Below are 17372 nucleotides of genomic sequence, written 5' to 3' on the forward strand. Positions count from 1 at the left end.
GAGCCCCATGTGGGCCTGATCCTACAAACCATGAGATCATGACCTAGCCAAGATCAAGAGTCAGTCGCTTAGCCAACTGAGCCACCCAGGTACCCCAAAATTTTCCATAATAAAAATATACAAACCAGGGCACCTGGGTGGCTCAGTTGGCTAGGCATATGGTTCTTGGTTTCAGCTTGGGTCATGATCTCATGGTTGGTGGGTTCAAACCCTGCATTGGGCTCTGTGCTGACAGCTCAGAGCCTGCTTGGGATCCTCTCTCTCTCCCTCTTTCTGCCCCTCCCCTGCTCACTTGCACATGCTCTCTTTTTCTTTCTCAAAATAAATAAATAAACTTTAAAAAATATATACATAAACCTATGAAACAACCTCACCGAAGATACTGAATAAAGGTACTGACGTAAAAAACTTTGAAAATTACTGGAGTCTGTAAAACTAAAAGCCCACGGAACTGCACATTAGCATCGTACCCTTGCTAATGAAGCTGTTTCCCTCAGGTGTACAGGTTAACAATTCTGAAACCATTACACATGTTTACTGGACCTAAACAATTAGGTAAATGAATGACAGATAGTAGAAGGTTTCTCACTTTTGGAATGGGAAATTACAGATAAGCAGGAAGAAAAGGATAAAATGTTCCATTCGGTAATGAATTAGAGTTAGAATATTAACTTGTGTTTAACTTAATAAAAATACAGATGATTGCACCTACAAATATTTTTATGTATGCATATACACATACATTTACTTACTTTGTCAGCTGAGAGTGCTTAGAATCAGTGACACCCCAGTTGTAAAAACCACACCTGAAGCCAAGAATCTTAGTTTTTAATACCACTCTCCAATAAAACAAACCAAGGTTCTGTGAAGAAATGGCTAATTCCAGGACTGGGACAGGAAATATACAAGATGAGCCTGAGCATCTTATAATGTCAGAAAGTAAGGAAATGCTAAAAACAAAACAAGAATCCTAAAGTGACAGAAGTATATTAAAGGGACACAGGAGACAAACCAAATGAACTCCCAAAAGCCAAATCTGATTATAGCCTAAAGTACAAAAATAAATATCTATGAGTCCACACTGATATAAGGAAATGATTAAATAAACAAATGGAGAACAAATCTCCCTTGCATAAGAATTCCAAATAATTTATGTAAATATAACTGCAAGCATGGGGACCATAAATCCCACTCCTTAAGTATATGGAGATCTCCCTCCAAAAAGTACAGCATGAAAGAAGGGAAGACAGTACCTTTAGTGGAGAAACCAGACAACCTCAGCCAGGTGATTAAGGTCATTATCAACAATGATAAATCATGTCAATAATGTATACCCTTGAAATGATGTGATGAGAATACCACTGTATCTCTGGGATCCTCCACCCGTGAAAATTAATAAAGGGACACCTCAATAAGTGCACTCTGGATGCTAGAAGAGTAGGCTGTAAGGGAGAGTTGCACCACTCAATGTCAATTACAGTAAGAATTGTCAATTACAGACCCAACAAGAGAATCACCATAAGGAAAAAATCCTTAATTATAGTTCCCAACACAGAAAGATGTACATTGTATCTCCTACAAAAAATCTACTAACTCTGCAATTCAGCCAATGGAAAATCATCCTAAACTCTAGTTTTCCAATGGACTTTCATTCCAAACAACCTCTCACAACTTCCTCTTTCTCCATAAAATAATGTTCCTCTCCTTTGTTTGTGGGATTTGCCTATGGCTTTACCATAGCTTGCATGGCCTGAATTGCAATTCTCTGTTATTCCAAAATAAATCCATTTTTGCTGGTAAAATAAACTCTTTCATTTTTAAGGTTAACACACTTAAAAACCCATAACCTCAATCTAATTATAAGAACAGCATCAGGCAAATTCCAACAGAGAAGCACCCTAATACTCCTCAAAACTGTCAAGGTCAAGGGGGACCTTGGTGACTCAGTTAAGTGTCCACTTCTTGATTTTGGCTCAGGTCATGATCTCACAGTTTCTGGGATGAGCCCCACATCGGGCTCTATGCTGACAGTGCAGAGCCTGCTTGGGATTCTTTTTCCCTCTCTTTCTGTCCCTCCCTGACGTGTATGCAATCACACTCTCAAAATAAGCATTAAAAAAAAAAATGTTATGGTCATCAAAAATAAGGAAAGTATGAGAAGCTGTGACAGCCAAAAAGAGCCTAAGGAGACATGACTGGTAAATGTAATGTGTGTGGTATCCTGGATGGGCCCCTGGGACAAAGAAAAGACATTAGATAAAAGGTGAGGAAATTTTAAATGGTTACTAATAATGTATCAATATTGTTTTGTTAACTGTAATAAATCTACTCTAAGCTGTTAATAATAATGAATACTGGATGAAGAAGTATATGGAACTCTCTACCATCATTTCAATTTTCTGTAAATCTAAAACTGTTCTAAAAACAGAACCTGTTTTAAAGTTTATGAAAAAGGATAGGAAGTTATTAAAAATATTAAAAAATATTTTTTAAAAATCTCATGCAAATGAAAAATTACATAACAGGAAAAAAATAAATCTCACGCAAATAATTTCTACTGTATATACTACTCCAAAAAGGATATATCCCAGTGAAATACTATCTCATGGGAACTAGCCCAGATAAAGATTCTAAAGATATTAAGAATATGTTTTTGGGGGGTGCCTGGGTGGCATCTGACTTCAGCTCAGGTCATGATCTCGCGGTTCATGAGTTCAAGCCCCGTGTCAGGCTCTGTGCTGTCAGCTCAGAGCCTGGAGCCTGCTTCAGATTCTGTGTCTCCCTCTCTCTGCCCCTCCTCTGCTTGCGCTCTGTCTCTGTCTCTCAAAAATAAATAAATTTTAAAAAAAGGGAATATGTTTTTTGGCTTTCTGGAGGTAATGACCTTCCCATGAGAACATGCCCTTCATGAAGTACATCTTCCACCAGTCCCCAGAAGAGGAGAAGAGGAAACACAAGAAGTGCCTGCTGCCTGCTGCAGAGCCTCAACTCCCGCTTCATGGATGTGAGGTGCCCACAGTGCTACAACATTACCACCATCTTTAGCCATGCACCAACAGTAGTTTGTGTGTTGGGTGCTCCACTGTCTTCTGCCAGCCTACAGGAGGAAAAGCAAGGCTTACAGAAGGATGCTCCTTCAGATAGAAGCAGCACAAAAAGCACCCTGAATCAAGATGAGTGGGAAACTATCTCAAATAACACATTTTAGATTTTTAAAAAAGAATATTTTTTAATTATAAAACAGAGTCTGGTTTAGGGAATATTGTTATATTTTTACTAAGTGCTCTATCTATGCACAGACAGGACAAATTAGAGGACATTAGAATTTATTCCCCCTTATGATTAGAAGGAAACAAAGATTCTCTGATGTTCAGCATGATTATACTTACATTATATGATAATGTAGTCCCCACAAATAATGTAAATGAAAATTTGGTATATTTTAAATGCAATAAAAAAGGTTTCTCTTTAAAGACCGTTGATGAATTATTTTAATGTTTATTTATTTTTGAGAGAGAAACAGAGAGAGAGAAAGCATGCACCTGAGAAAGCAGGGAGGGGCAGAGACAGAGCGGGGAAAGAGGATCTGAAAGCGGGCTCTGTGCTGACAGCAGACAATCCAATGCAGGGCTTGAACTCACAAACCACGAGATTGTGACCTCAGCCGAAGTCTGATGCTTAACCAACTGAGCCACCTAGGTGCCCTGATGAATTATTTTAAAAAGCAAAATCTCCTTTTTATTTCTTTTGTAAATTTGATATCCACATAAAAAAGGTATATAAATATTTAAAGAAGAGCAAATGATGATGAATAAAATAAGAAGGAATGAAGTAAGGCTATTCATTTCATTTGATCTTTAAAAACTCTAATAACAATTCTATACTGAAATTCTCATCTCCTCATGAGCTATATCTTAAATACTTCAGCTCATTACTTACTGAGCCTACTTACTACTGTAAGCCAGATATAGTGCTAATATTAGAGAGGCAAAGATGACTAAAACCAGGGGAACTTCAAAGTGTTCACTGTCTAATAAGGGAAAAAGAAAAACTATAACAGTGAACATGTCCCTTGGAAAGTCTGTAAAGGCTTTCTAGAGGAAATTATTAATAGTTGAATTGGGTTTTAACACTATTGTATAATAAAGAATTTGGCTGGCCTTTGTGCCTGGTTCCTGGGAGGTAAGCCTCTAAACCTTTGGGGGCGCCTGGGTGGCTCAGTCCATTAAGCATCTGACTCTTAGTTTCAGCTCAGGTCATGATCTGGTGATTTGGTGAGTTCAAGCCACAGAGCCCCACATTGGGCTTCTGCACTGGCAGCGCAGAGCCTGCTTGGGATTCTCTACCTCTCTCTGCCCCTTCCCCATTCGCACACTCTCTGTCTCTCTCAACTAAAATAAAACTTAAAAAATAATATCTATTTATTTTTGAGAGACAGAGCGTGAGCAGGGAAGAGAGAGAGAGAGACACAGAATCTGAAGCAGGCTCCAGGCTCTGAACTGTCAGCACAGAGCCCAAGATGGGGCTCAAAACCATGGACCATGAGATCGTGACCTGAGCCAAAACCAAGAGTCAGATGCTTAACCAACTGAGCCACCCAGATGCCCCCCTAATTCTTATTTTAAAATGTTAGAAGTGACTCAATTTTTTCTTCTAACAAAAAATATTTTTATTGTAAAAAAAAAAATGTAATATACAAATAAGGAAAAAATAAGAAGTAAATACCCTAGAATATTCCTTCCCAAAGATTATGTTAACTAGATTCACATCATGGTATAATGCCATATAATCTCTCTGACCTTTTAAATCTTTTTAAGTTTTGGGGCACCTGGGTGGCTCAGTTGGTTAAGCATCTGACTTCAGCTCAGGTCATGATCTCATGGTTCATGAGTTCAATCCCCACATCAGGCTCTGTGCTGACAGCTCAGAGCCTGGAGCCCACTTCAGATTCTGTGTCTCCCTCTCTCTCTGCCCGCCGCCCCCCCCATAAACATTAAAGAAAATTTCTTTAATTTTTTAAAGTTTATTTATTTTTGAGACAGATTTTACTTTTTTATTTTTTAATTTTCAAGTTAGTTAACATACAGTGTAGTCTTGGCTTCAGACTAGAACCCAGTGATTCATCATTTACATATAACACCCAGTGAGATTTTACTGTTTTTAAGTAATGTCTACACCCAACGTGGGGCTTGAATTCACAACCCTGAGATCAAGAGTCACATGTTCTACCAACTAAGCCAGCCAGGCACCCCCATATAGGTAAATTTTTTTTTATTCATGCATTCATTCATTTACTCATTCACTTATTTTTTTTTTATTTGTTTATTTATTTACTTTTGAGAGACAGAGAGAGAACAAATAGGGGAGGGGCAGGGAGAGAGAATCCCAAGCAGGCTATGCACTGCCAGGGCAGAGTCTGATTCACAGCTGAAACCTAGGAACCATGAGATCATGACCTAAGCTGAAATCAAGAGTTGACGTTTGGGGTGCCTGGGTGGCTTAGTCGGTTGAGCGTCCCACTTCAGCTCTTGGTCATGATTTCACGGTTCCCGAGTTTGAGCCCTGCGTTAGGCTCTGTGCTGACAGATTAGAGCCTGGAGCCTATTTCAAATTCTGTGGCTCCCTCTCTGTCTCTGCCCCTCCCCCACTCATGTTCTGTCTATCTCCTTCTCTCTCTCTCAAAAATAAACATTAAAAAAAGAGCTGATGTTTAACCAATTGAGCCACCCAGGCACCCTTTTAATTATTTAAGATTTTATTTCTACTTTTTATTATATTTATTACTTAAAAATAAATAATCTCTATACCCAACATGGGGCTTGACCCAAGATCAAGAGTCACATGCTGCATGCTCTCCTGACTGAGCCAGCCAGGTGCCCCATATGTAAAATTTTTCAAACACACAGAGCACTACTATATATTAGTTGTGGATACATTTTATATGTATACAAAATTATAAAAAAATGGAAATATGTGAATTAAACCCATTTACCTCTACTCCCTCCTAAATTAAGTCTTCACTATAAATAAGAGTAAAGTAATACAAAAGGTAAAAATCCACAAGGACAAAGAAACTGGGAACGTAAATGACTGAAGGAGTAGAATTTAAACAAAATATTAGAAGCTGGAAGCAGATAAATGTGTGGTAATTGATTAACATACCAGTGTAAGAACCAGAGGGTAAATGTTGGCAAACAGAAGTATACATACTCCTACTACAGAACCCAGGAAATGCTCAGGAATTGGATCTTTGCAGGAGGGAATGTGGGGTGGAACTTAAAAATGGAAAAGCAATTTAAAAATGTGTTTAAGAAGCAGTTAGATGCTTCAAATTCTCTCTTAAAAGTATAGTTTCCTCTAGGGGTGGGATAACTGCCTTATTTCCTTCTAAGCATATAATATTATCTGAACTTTTGAAACTATGCACATGTATTACCTTGATAAAAATAAGATAGAGTTCCTTGTAGGGAGGAGAAGGAAAGGAGCTTTGGCTTTATCTGAAATGTTTTATTTCTAAGAGAGAGGATTAATAGTGGTTAATTCTGAGTGGTAAGATTATGGGTGTTTTATTATTTTTTGCAGTTTTAAAACTTATCAACACTTCCATCCCCGAGTCCTATACCATTTATGGTTCTGTCTGCCTTCCTTGGAATACTTTTTGTCAGTGTCTACTTAAATAAATATACAAATAGCACAAAAATATATTAGAACCAATACTTCTGTGTCCTGGATAAGCTTCTGGTAATACAGTTGGAGGTGTTTTTAGCAGTGACATTGCATAGTCAGTTCCTGTTATATTATTGATTAACCAAAATTCCCAGATATCTTCCATATTAACTACTACAATCAGCTCTTCCTTATCCTGTTCTTGTGCATTTGAGGTTTTGAATTTAAACATAGGGATTATCTCTGTTAAATTTAACTTCAGTTTGGGCCCATGATTTCATCCTATAGATATAATTTTTAAGGTTTTATTCATCATCTGTCATATTAACCGTAGCTTTGTAATATTTACATATCTGATTAACATGTTTGTTTTGTGTTTGTTTTAATTTTTACTCTATCCAAGGCCCAAAGATAATCCACCAGAGACTTTCCTGGTGAAGCCAAGAATCTAAATGGGTACAGTTATTCAATCTTCTACACATTTAATTAATCAACCAAACCATATTTTACCACATATCGGTATCGAATATATCATGAAAAACTGTGAAACTGTGTGTCAAATGCTTAAGTGACTGAGGTACCCAGGCACTCCCCTTTTTTTTTTTAATAATTTTATTTGAGGGGCACCTGAGTGGCTTAGTCAGTTAAGCGTCCGACTTCAGCTCAGGTCATGATTTCATAGTTCATGAGTTCAAGCCCTGCGTCAGGCTCAGAGCCTGGAGCTTGCCTTGGATTCTATGTCTCCTTCTCTCTCTCTGCCCCTCCCCAGCTCGTGCTCTGTCTCTCTCTCTCAAAAATAAATAAACATTGAAAAAAAATTTTAATAAAAATAAAGTTTATTTTATTTTTGAGAGATCTTTTTGTTTAATACCCCATATCATCTGTTTAATCATTTATAATTGAATTTTTCCAGGATTTCACATCCATTTTACAGCTTTCCAACTACCTTCCTCTTTTTGGATATCAGAACATAGGTCTCTCTTTGGTTTTTGTGATTTCTTAAAATTAACAACAGTGGCTCTGACATCATCAGTCAATTTCAGCACTCTGAAATTCGACTGAGCCAGAAGATTTAAATTCATTTTAAAATGCTCACTCTTGGGGCACCTGGGTGGCCCAGTCTGTTAAGTGCAGTACTTCTTGATTTCAGCTCAGGTCATGATCTCACAGTTCGTGAGTTGGAGCCCCACATGGGGCTCCGTGCTAGCATGTTTGGGATTTTCTCTCTCCCTCCCTCTCTCTGCCCCTCCCCCTGCTCTCTCTCTCTTTATCTCTTAAAATAATTTTTTTAATTAAAAAAATAAATAAAATGTTCACTCTCAATATTCTGAGCTTCAGTTTCTAGTTGACAACTTGCTTCATATTTTCTAGTTTGAAAACTATCATCCTTGTTACCTATATTAATCTATATAGAACTTATTTTTTGAAAGAACTTTACAATATCTCAAAATCCTATAAATAGGTTAGATAGAAATTAATATGCTATTATCCTGTTTTATGCATAAGGAAACTGAAGCACAGAGAAATAATTTGCCCAAGGTCAAAGAGCTACTACAATGAACCAAAACCTCCTATCACAGTACAGGGCTCTTTTCGTTAAGGCTATGTGGACTTCTAATAAACTACTTAAGATTCACATAAAATTTCTTGCTTAAAAATTGATTTTTTGATTAGGGTTTGACAGGGGTTAAAGAAGGGGTGTTGCAAAAGAAGTGGATGCAGCTATGAAAAGGGCAACATGCTGGATACTGTGCTGATTGTATCAATGTCAATATCCTGGTTGTGATTATTGCGCTATAATTTTGCGAGATGTTGCCATTCCAGGAAACTGGCTAAAGAGTATATTAGATCTCTCAATTCCACATGACCTAGAATTATCTCAAAATTAAAATTTCAATAAAAAGTAATAAAAAATGGATCTTTCTTTTTAAAACCAATTTCATTTTAAAGAGACTTAAAGTGAATAGTTTTGATAAATTAAAACAGAATAGAATCATGCATAGGTCTCTGAAAGCCAGCACAATAGATTGCAAAAGTAGGGTAAGTTCCATCAACTAAAGCTTAAAAAAATCTGTAAAGATTCCTGGAAATTAAAAAGGGAGCCCCCAGAAGTCTTAAGTCCCAGAGCAACAAAATCACACAAGACAGATAAAAAACAAATTATTAAGTCACTTCAAAAAGAATCCTTAAAGTTAGCACCACCAAAGCTTTTGGCAACCCACCACACACTTTACTGCAATCCTCAACTTAGAGAAAGACTGAGTGTCCATGTGTGTCACCTTCAACCTGATATTCACAGCCACATGTTTCAAAAGACTCCCAAATCACTTCTATTTTTTTGCTACTCACAAAGTGCCTGAAGCTTCAACCATTTCCTGCTTCTGGCAGCTGCAGGACTTGCAATTAGGAAAACATTCACTCAGCGTCTAGAGCAGGTCTGGTTAGAAGGATGAGCTCATCCCTTGATGCGCACCTGATCCTCAGGAAGCCGCTCCTCCTCCAGCAAACAGGTCTTTGTATGTTTAAAGTGACACCCACAACCTGTGCAACCACTGGGCCAGAGTCAGAACAAGTCCTTCCTTATACATGCCTGGTGCCATGGAAGCATTTCCTGCTCTAGCCACTTCACACAGCCACAAAGTTCAGGCAGCAGTGGCAGCAGCAGCTACTACTTGCTGTTCCTATTATGGCCTCACCAGAGAAGTATTTCATTTTCAGCTACAGTGGAGGTCAGGTCCTTCACTGTTACCCTGTGAGTATTGAGCTATTTGTTTCAACAGGTCCTTGCCCAGAATCAGACCTTAACAGAATTACCTGGGGGTTGGTTGGTTGGTTGGGTGGTTGGTTTTTCAGAATTTACAACTCATTTTCCAGAACCAGGAATTGTAATGCTTCTACACCTCTCTTGTTGTTTGTCCTGTCTACAAGTCTCAATTAACCAAAGCAGCTAAATGCACTATATGCAATTAGAGCTAAATGCTGGAAGTCTGCTAGTTTCACTACTTTTAAGGAAACATTTACTCTGTCATAGCTGTCTATTTATTGGTAAAGTGCATAACAATCCTAACCCAAAAGATATGTAGACATCATTTCAAAATAATATGTTGGTAAATGTCTTTAGTCAGAAGTGCCTGGGTACCACACAGTCACTCAACAAATTATTTCTGTGCACTTTTATGTACAACTATCTCTAATGGGCGCTGAACTGGGCTTTCAACTTAAAAAAAAAAAAAATCTAAAAAATATCCTTTCCCACCTTAGCCTTCCACAGGACTTCTACAGTATTTTTACTTCTTCCATGATAAGCTTCTAATACTAATAGGCTGACCAAGGGGTTTAAACTACTTAGAGAAATATCAAATTAATTAGTGGTTACCTTTGAGAGATGGCAAGGGACTTGCAATCAAGAAGGGGAAAGCCAACGGGCTTAAAATAATTTAGCAATGTTTAATTTGGTGGATGGTGGATACAACGATACTTATTGTATTATTCTTCTAAAATATCTTAAATAGGGGCAGCTGGGTGACTCAGTCAGTTAAGTGTCAGACTCTTGATTTCAGCTCAGGTCATGATCTCACAGGTCATGGGTTCAAGCCCCACGTCAGGCTCTGGAGCTGCTTGGGATTCTTTCTCCCTCTCTCTCTGAACCTCCCCACTGCTATAAATGAATGAATGAATGAATGGTTTAAAATAATAAAGAAATAAAAATAAATACATTAAAATTTTAAAACAAAAAGAGGACTTCTATTCATCAAAGGACACAATGAACAAAGCGAAAAGGCAAACCACAAATGGGAGAAAGTATTTGCAAATAATTCATCTGATAAGGCATTAATATCCAGAATTAACAAAGAACTCCTACAACTTTACAAAAACTGATTTAAAAGTGAACAAAGGACAGGAACAGAATTTCTCCAAGAAGATATACAAAAGGTCAATAAGCCCGTGAAAAGATGCTCAATGTCAGGTGTCATTAAGGAAATGCAAATCAAAACCACAATGAGATTCTATCTCACACCCATTAGGATGGCAACTATCAAAATACAGAAAGAAAAACAATGATGGTGTGGAGAAATTGGAACTCTTGTGCACTGCTGGTGGGAATATAAAATGGTGCAACCACTATAGAAAATGGTATGGCAATTCCTCAAAAAAATTAAAAACAGAATTATATGATCCAGCAATTCCATTTCTGGATGTATATCCAAAAGAACTGAAAATGGAGTCTCAAAGAGATCATTATACACCCATGTTCATAGCAGCATTATTCATAATAGCCAAAAGATGGAAACAACCCAAGAGAATGGATAAGCAAAATGTAGTATATGCACATACAATGTAATATTATTTACCTTTAAAAAGGAAGGAAATTCTGACACATAGATGAACCTTGAGGACATTATGCTAAGTGAAATAAGGCATGCACAAAAGGACAAATACTTCATGATTCCATTTATAGGAGGTAGCTAGAATAGTAAAATTCAGAGACAGAAAGTAGAATGGTGATTGCCAAGAACTGAAGGGAGGGAGAAGTGGGGGGATGGGGAGTTGTTTAATAGGTACAGAGTTTTAATTTTGCAAGATGAAGAGTTCTAGAAATTGGTTGCACAAAAATGAATGTATTTAAAAATAACAAATTGTATAATTAAAAATGGTTAAGGTGGTAGGAGCGCCCGGGGGGTTCAAGTGGATTAAGCATTCAACTCTTGATTGCAGCTCAGGTCATGATTCCAGGGTCCTAGGATCAAGCCTTTATAGGGATTGGGATTCTGCTTGGGATTCTCTCTCTCCTGATCACTCTGCCCCTCCCCCACTTGTGCTTGCTCTTTCTCAAAATAAATAAACATCGAAAAAAAAAGATCTTATCCTGAACAATATAAAGTACTGAGTGAGAAAAAATCTAAATACAAATTGAAACAGTCTGCTGCTTTTCTCCTCTTTGAAAAATTGATTCAAGCTTTTTTAGTGATATTTGTTGAAAAAACTAATGTGCCATGGGCAATAGACAAATTAATTACTCTGGTTTTATATAACTGAAAAACCTAATATATTTGGGGCACTAATATATTCCTAGAGATGGAAGTAGAAAGTAAATATCACTAAGTTTGCTGAAAAAAAGAACACATGGCCTAAAGAACACAGTCTCCAAACACTAAGGATCGTAGCTTAGAAATAAAATAGTTATTATTTGTCATATTCTAGATGTAGTTTGAAATCTGCATTAAATTGTATTAGCTCCATTCCTGGGGCTTATTTACAATGGATGGAGAGAAGAAGACTATAGTTAAAAAACTAAGATATAATTCTTCATAGGAAGAAATGTGCTTTATGGGGTTGTTATCAGGATTAAATAGGTTATAGCATGTAAAGTGTTGAGCATAGTGGTTGGCACATGGTATTGCTCAACCAAAGTTATTCAAACTTTCTCTATTTTCTCATGTCCCTATTTTTTTCCCCTTAAACCAACATAATCAAAATTAGTTTGACTGTCTTTAACACAAACATGAACAGTATCTGAAATAACTTTATACAGTTCACAAAGTATTTTTATAATCAGTACCATTAAATACGTAAAACAGTTCAAGGAAGAAAGAAATGAAAATCTGAGTGCCTACAACATGATAGGTACTGTGCTAAGAATGGACATCTATTATCTCAATTTGTTCAGATAGGTTATTGTTATCCTAATTTCACAGATAAGGAAACTGAAATTTAGAAAAATTTAGCAATTTGCCTCAAATTCCTAGAGTCGTATTAAATAGAAGGGCTGAGATTTGAAATCTTTCTGGCTCCAAAGCTCATACTCCTACCAACTAAAACGATCTTAAGCCCAATGAGAGGTAATTTATTCTTCTCTCGTTCAATTATTCATTCATTTATTCATTATTCATTCATTATTCCTTCCTTCAATAAAAACAATTCAGTGGTGCCACGCACACTGTACTAAGCTCGGGATATAAAGATGAATAAAACAGCCTAAGCCCTCATAGCCTAGAGGGTGTATGTGTCTGAGGACAGGGAAGGATAAATGAAAACAAATCAACCACAATACAAATGACTAAAGATCAATTACAGTAGTATAAGCTGAATGCAATTGAAACATGGAGGGTAAATGCCAGCTTTGGGAATGTGGAAAAGCAATGCAAAAGAAATACCATTTCAATTGAAATTTTTAAAATATGTAGCTACAACCTGATACAACATCCACACAAAAACCTTACAGCTAAGTGGGGTACCTGGGTGGCTCAGTCAGTTGAGTGTCCAACTCTTGATTTCAGCTCAGGTCATGATCCTAGTGTCCTTGGATCAAGCCCCATAGTTGGGTTCTGCACTGAGCATGAAGCCTGTTTGGGATTATCCCTCTCTCTCCTTCTGCCCCTCTCCCCTGCCTGTGCTCTCTCTCTCTCTAAAATAAAACAAAATTAAAAAAAAAAAAAAAAAAAAAAAAACCACCTTACAGCTAACATCACACTTAAAAGTGAAATACTAAATACTTTACCCCTAAGGTTGGGAACTAATAAGTAAGGGTGTTTGCTCTCATTACACTTATTTAACACCATATTGGAAATTCTAGGCACTACAATAAGGCAAGAGAAATAAAACACATACAGATTGGAAAGGGAGAAATAAAACTATCTCTATTTGCAAATGACATGACTGTCTATGTGAAAAATCCCAAGGAATCTACAAAAAAATTCCTAAAAGTAATAACAAGGTTGCAGGATATAAGATCAACACACAAAACTCAATCACATTTCTCTATATTAACAATAAACACCCAGAAACCAAAATTAAAAACACACTACCAGGGTGCCTGGGTGGCTAAGTCAGTTAAGCATCCAACTTCAGCTCAGGTCATGATCTCATGGTTTGTTAATTCAAGCCCCGCATCCAGCTCTGTGCTGACAGCTCAGAGCCTGGCGCCTGCTTAGGATTCTGTGTCTCCTTCTGTCTCTGCCCCTCCCCCACTTGTGCTCTGTCTCTCTGTCTCTCAGAAATAAATAAATGTAAAAAAACAAAAAAACAAAAAAAACCTCACTACCATTTATAATCATGCCAAAGAAAACTAAATACCTAAGTGTACATTTATCAAAACATGTACAGAGTCTATATGCCGAAAATTATAAAATGCTGATGAAAACTATCAAAGAAGACCTAAAACAGAGAGGATTGTTTATGGATTGGAAAACTCAATATCATAAAAATGTCAATTCTCCCCCAATTAATCTGTAAGTTTAATGCAGTTCCTATCAAACTCCCAGCAAAGCTTTTTGTAGACATAGACAAGCTTATTCTAAACTTTACATGAAAAGGTGCAGACTCTAGAACTGCTAAACTAATCGACAAAGAGTAAGTAGAAGGAATTACTCTACCCAAATATTAAGGCTTACTACATAGCTACAATAATAAAAGCAGTATGATATTGGCATAAGGATAGACACATACATTAATGGAACATATAGAAAACCCAAATCAGATCTACATAAATATTCTTAACTGATTTTTGACAAAACTGCAAAAAGCAATGTAATGGAGAAAGGAAACCCTTTTCAACAGTGCTAGAGCAACTGGGTATCCACAGGCAAAGAAATGAACTCAACCTAAACTTCACACATTATATTAAAAAAAATTTTTTTTTATTGTTTTTTAAAGTAGGCTCCATGCCCAGTGTGGGGCTTGAACCCATGACTCTGAGATCAAGAGTCACATCAAGAGTCTACCAACTGTGCCAGCCAGGCGCCCCTTTTCTTTCCTTTTTTTTTCTTTTTTTTTTTTTTTTTTTTACCTTGTATAAAAATTAAGCCAAATGATCATGGACTTAAATATAAAATACAAAACTACAAAACTTTTAAGAAAAAAGTACAAAAAAATCTTTGTTATCTAGAGTTAGGCCAAGTTCTTAGGCTTGACACCAAAAGCACAAGTCACAAGGAAAAAAACTGATAAATTAGATCTCACCAAAATTAAAAACTTTTGTTCTATAAAAGCCTAGGTGAAAGTATGAAAAAACAAGCTACAAACTAGAAGAAAACATTTGTAAACCACGTATTCAACAAACGACTAGTATCTAAGCTATACAAAGGTCTTTCAGAACTCAACAGTAAAATATCAAACAAGCCAGTTAGAAAATGGGCACAAGATACGAAGAGACATTTCAACAAAAAAGGATATACAAATAGCAAATAAGCACATGAAAAGATGTTCAATATTACAAGCCATTAGGGAAATGCAAATCAAAACCACAACGCGGTATTATGGCACATTTCTCAGAATGGCTAAAATAAAAAGTAGTGACAACACCAAATGCTGGTGAGGGTGCACAGAAAATGGATTACTGATACATCACTGATGGGAATGTAAAATTTACTTTAGTGCTAGTCTGGAAAACAGTTTGACGGGTTCTTTAAAAACTACATATGCAACTACCATACATCCAGCAATTATATTCCTGAACATCCCTGAGAAATGAAAATGTATATTCATATAAAATTTGTACACAAACGTTCATAGCGGCTTTATTTGTTTTTGTTGTTGATGATGTTGTTTTCATAGCAGCTTTATTTGTAATAGCCCAAAACTAGAATCAGCCCAGATGTCCTTCAACAGGTGAAAGTTTAAACAAATGATGGTATATATATCCATATCATGGAATAGTACTCAGCAATAAAAAGGAACAAACTATTGATACATGCAACAACTTGAGTGAATCTCCAGGAAATCATGCTTAGTGAAAAAAAGGAAAAAAAGAAAAAGAAAATCCCAAAAGGTTACATATCGTATGATTCCATTTACATAACATTTTTGAAGTAAGAGAATTTTAGAAAGGAAGAACAGATTAGTGGTTGCCAGGGATGGGGTGGGGTTGCCTATAGAGCAACACTAGAGATCCTTGTGGTTTTAACACTGTTCAGTATGTTGACTACAGTAATGGATACATGAACCTGCACATCTAAAAAAATTACACAGAATACACACACAAACACACACACACACAATGAGTAAAAATGTAAAACTACAGAAATCTGAATTAGATCAGTGGTGTTTATCAATATCAATACCCTGGTTGCAACTTTATACTGTACTTCTGCTAAATTTATGTTCCTATTTGGGGAAACTGAGAAAAATATACAGAGATCTCTCTGTATTATTTCTTGCAACTGCAAGTGAATCTACAATTATCTCAATAAAAAATCAATTAAACAATATGTGGGTGGGGCACTTGGTTGGTTCAGCCAGTAGAGCATGTGGCTCTTGATCTCAGGGTTATGAATTCGAGCCCTAGTTGGGTGTAAAGATTACAAATAAAATGAAGTAAAATTAAAAAAAAATAAAAAATAAAATAAAATAAAATAAAATGTGAGTATAAGTAACTTACCTAGGATCACACAGAAAGTGAGCTGACATTCAAACCTAGTCTTGGGGTGCCTGGGTGGCTCAGTTGGTTAAGCATATGACATGTGATTTGGGCTCAGGTCATGATCTCAGGGTGGTGAAATCAGCTCAGAGCTGCACATGGAGGCTGTTTACGATTCTTTCTCCCTCTTCCTCTGCCCTTCCCCTGCTTGCACGAGCTCACTTGGGTGAGCTCGCTCTCTCTCTCTCTCTCTCAAAAAACAACAAACAACAAAAACTTAGTTTTGACACTTAGCTTTGTATCTTCACCCAGGAAAATAGTAACAAATAACTTTAGGTAAATTACTCCCCCCCCCCAGAAAAAATAAACAAAAAAGCAATTACTGGGGCACCTTGATGGCTCAGCTGAGTGTCCAACTCTTGATTTTGGCTCAGGTCATGAACTCATGGTTGTGAGATCAAGCCTCAGGTCAGTACAACCTGCTTGGGATTCTCTCTCTTCCTCCCCCACTCATGCATGCTCGCTCTCTCTCGAAATAAATAAACTTAAAAAAAAAGAGCAATTACTATTGCTTAAAATATTCTTACTTTATGTAAGAAAGGAACTGTATTATTATATGGCTTAGCTATGAACAATATTTATAAAGCCATAATGTAAACAATGAATATTGACGTATTAGTTTTCTATTGCTGTGGTAAAAACAACACAAACATTTTATCTTAGACTTCTGTAGATTAAGTCTCATATACTTTCACTGGACTAAAATCACAGTGGTGCTAAGGTTGGGCTCCTTTCTAGAGGCTCTAGGGGAGAATCTTTTTCCTTGTCTTTTCTAGCTTCTAAAGGATACCTGCATGCCTCTGCTCACAGTTTTCTTTCCTCCATCTGCAAACCACCAAGAGAGACTGAGTCCTTCTCATATAGCACCTATTCTGTCTTTCTCATCCACTTTTAACAATCCTATTAATTACACTGACCCCAACTCGATAATCCAGGGTAACCTCCCTATTTTAAAATCAGCTGATTAGCAACCTTAATTCCAAATGCAACCTTAACTCTCTTTTGCCATGTAAGGGAACATACTTACAGGTCCTGATGATTAGGATGAGACATTTGTGGTGGGTGTGGGGGTATTATTTTGCTTACCACAACTGATTTAACCAAAAACTATATTATACCTGCATTGTGAGAAAAAGTGTATGTGTATACATGCAGAGCAGGAGGTGTAATAGAAAATAGCAGTTTAGCAATTTAAGCATATCATTCAGAAATATATATGAAGGTAAAAAATGAAAAAAAAAAAGGCCAACATTTAAAACACTAAAAAACAAGAATCAGGGGTAGGTAAGGA

The 17372-nt window shown here is 36.7% G+C and overlaps 1 protein-coding gene and 1 pseudogene across 6 annotated transcripts in view; one reads left to right on the forward strand and one right to left on the reverse strand.

The window, feature by feature from the left end:
• USP54 (ubiquitin specific peptidase 54) overlaps positions 1 to 17372 on the reverse strand; it is a 128394-nt gene that overhangs the window by 95131 nt on the left and 15891 nt on the right. Inside the window, exon 1 of one of the 6 annotated variants that reach the window (XM_053207488.1) lies at positions 9016 to 10306. The exons of the other annotated variants lie outside the window; for them this stretch is intronic. The gene's annotated coding sequence lies outside the window, so the exon portion shown is untranslated. Of the gene's footprint in view, positions 1 to 9015; positions 10307 to 17372 lie in introns of those variants that run through there. 6 annotated transcript variants of the gene reach the window in all.
• On the forward strand, positions 2899 to 3177 carry LOC113600369 (40S ribosomal protein S27-like; annotated as a pseudogene).

This window comes from Acinonyx jubatus, chromosome D2, assembly GCF_027475565.1.
Source record: "Acinonyx jubatus isolate Ajub_Pintada_27869175 chromosome D2, VMU_Ajub_asm_v1.0, whole genome shotgun sequence".
NCBI classification, from domain to species: Eukaryota; Metazoa; Chordata; class Mammalia; order Carnivora; family Felidae; genus Acinonyx; species Acinonyx jubatus.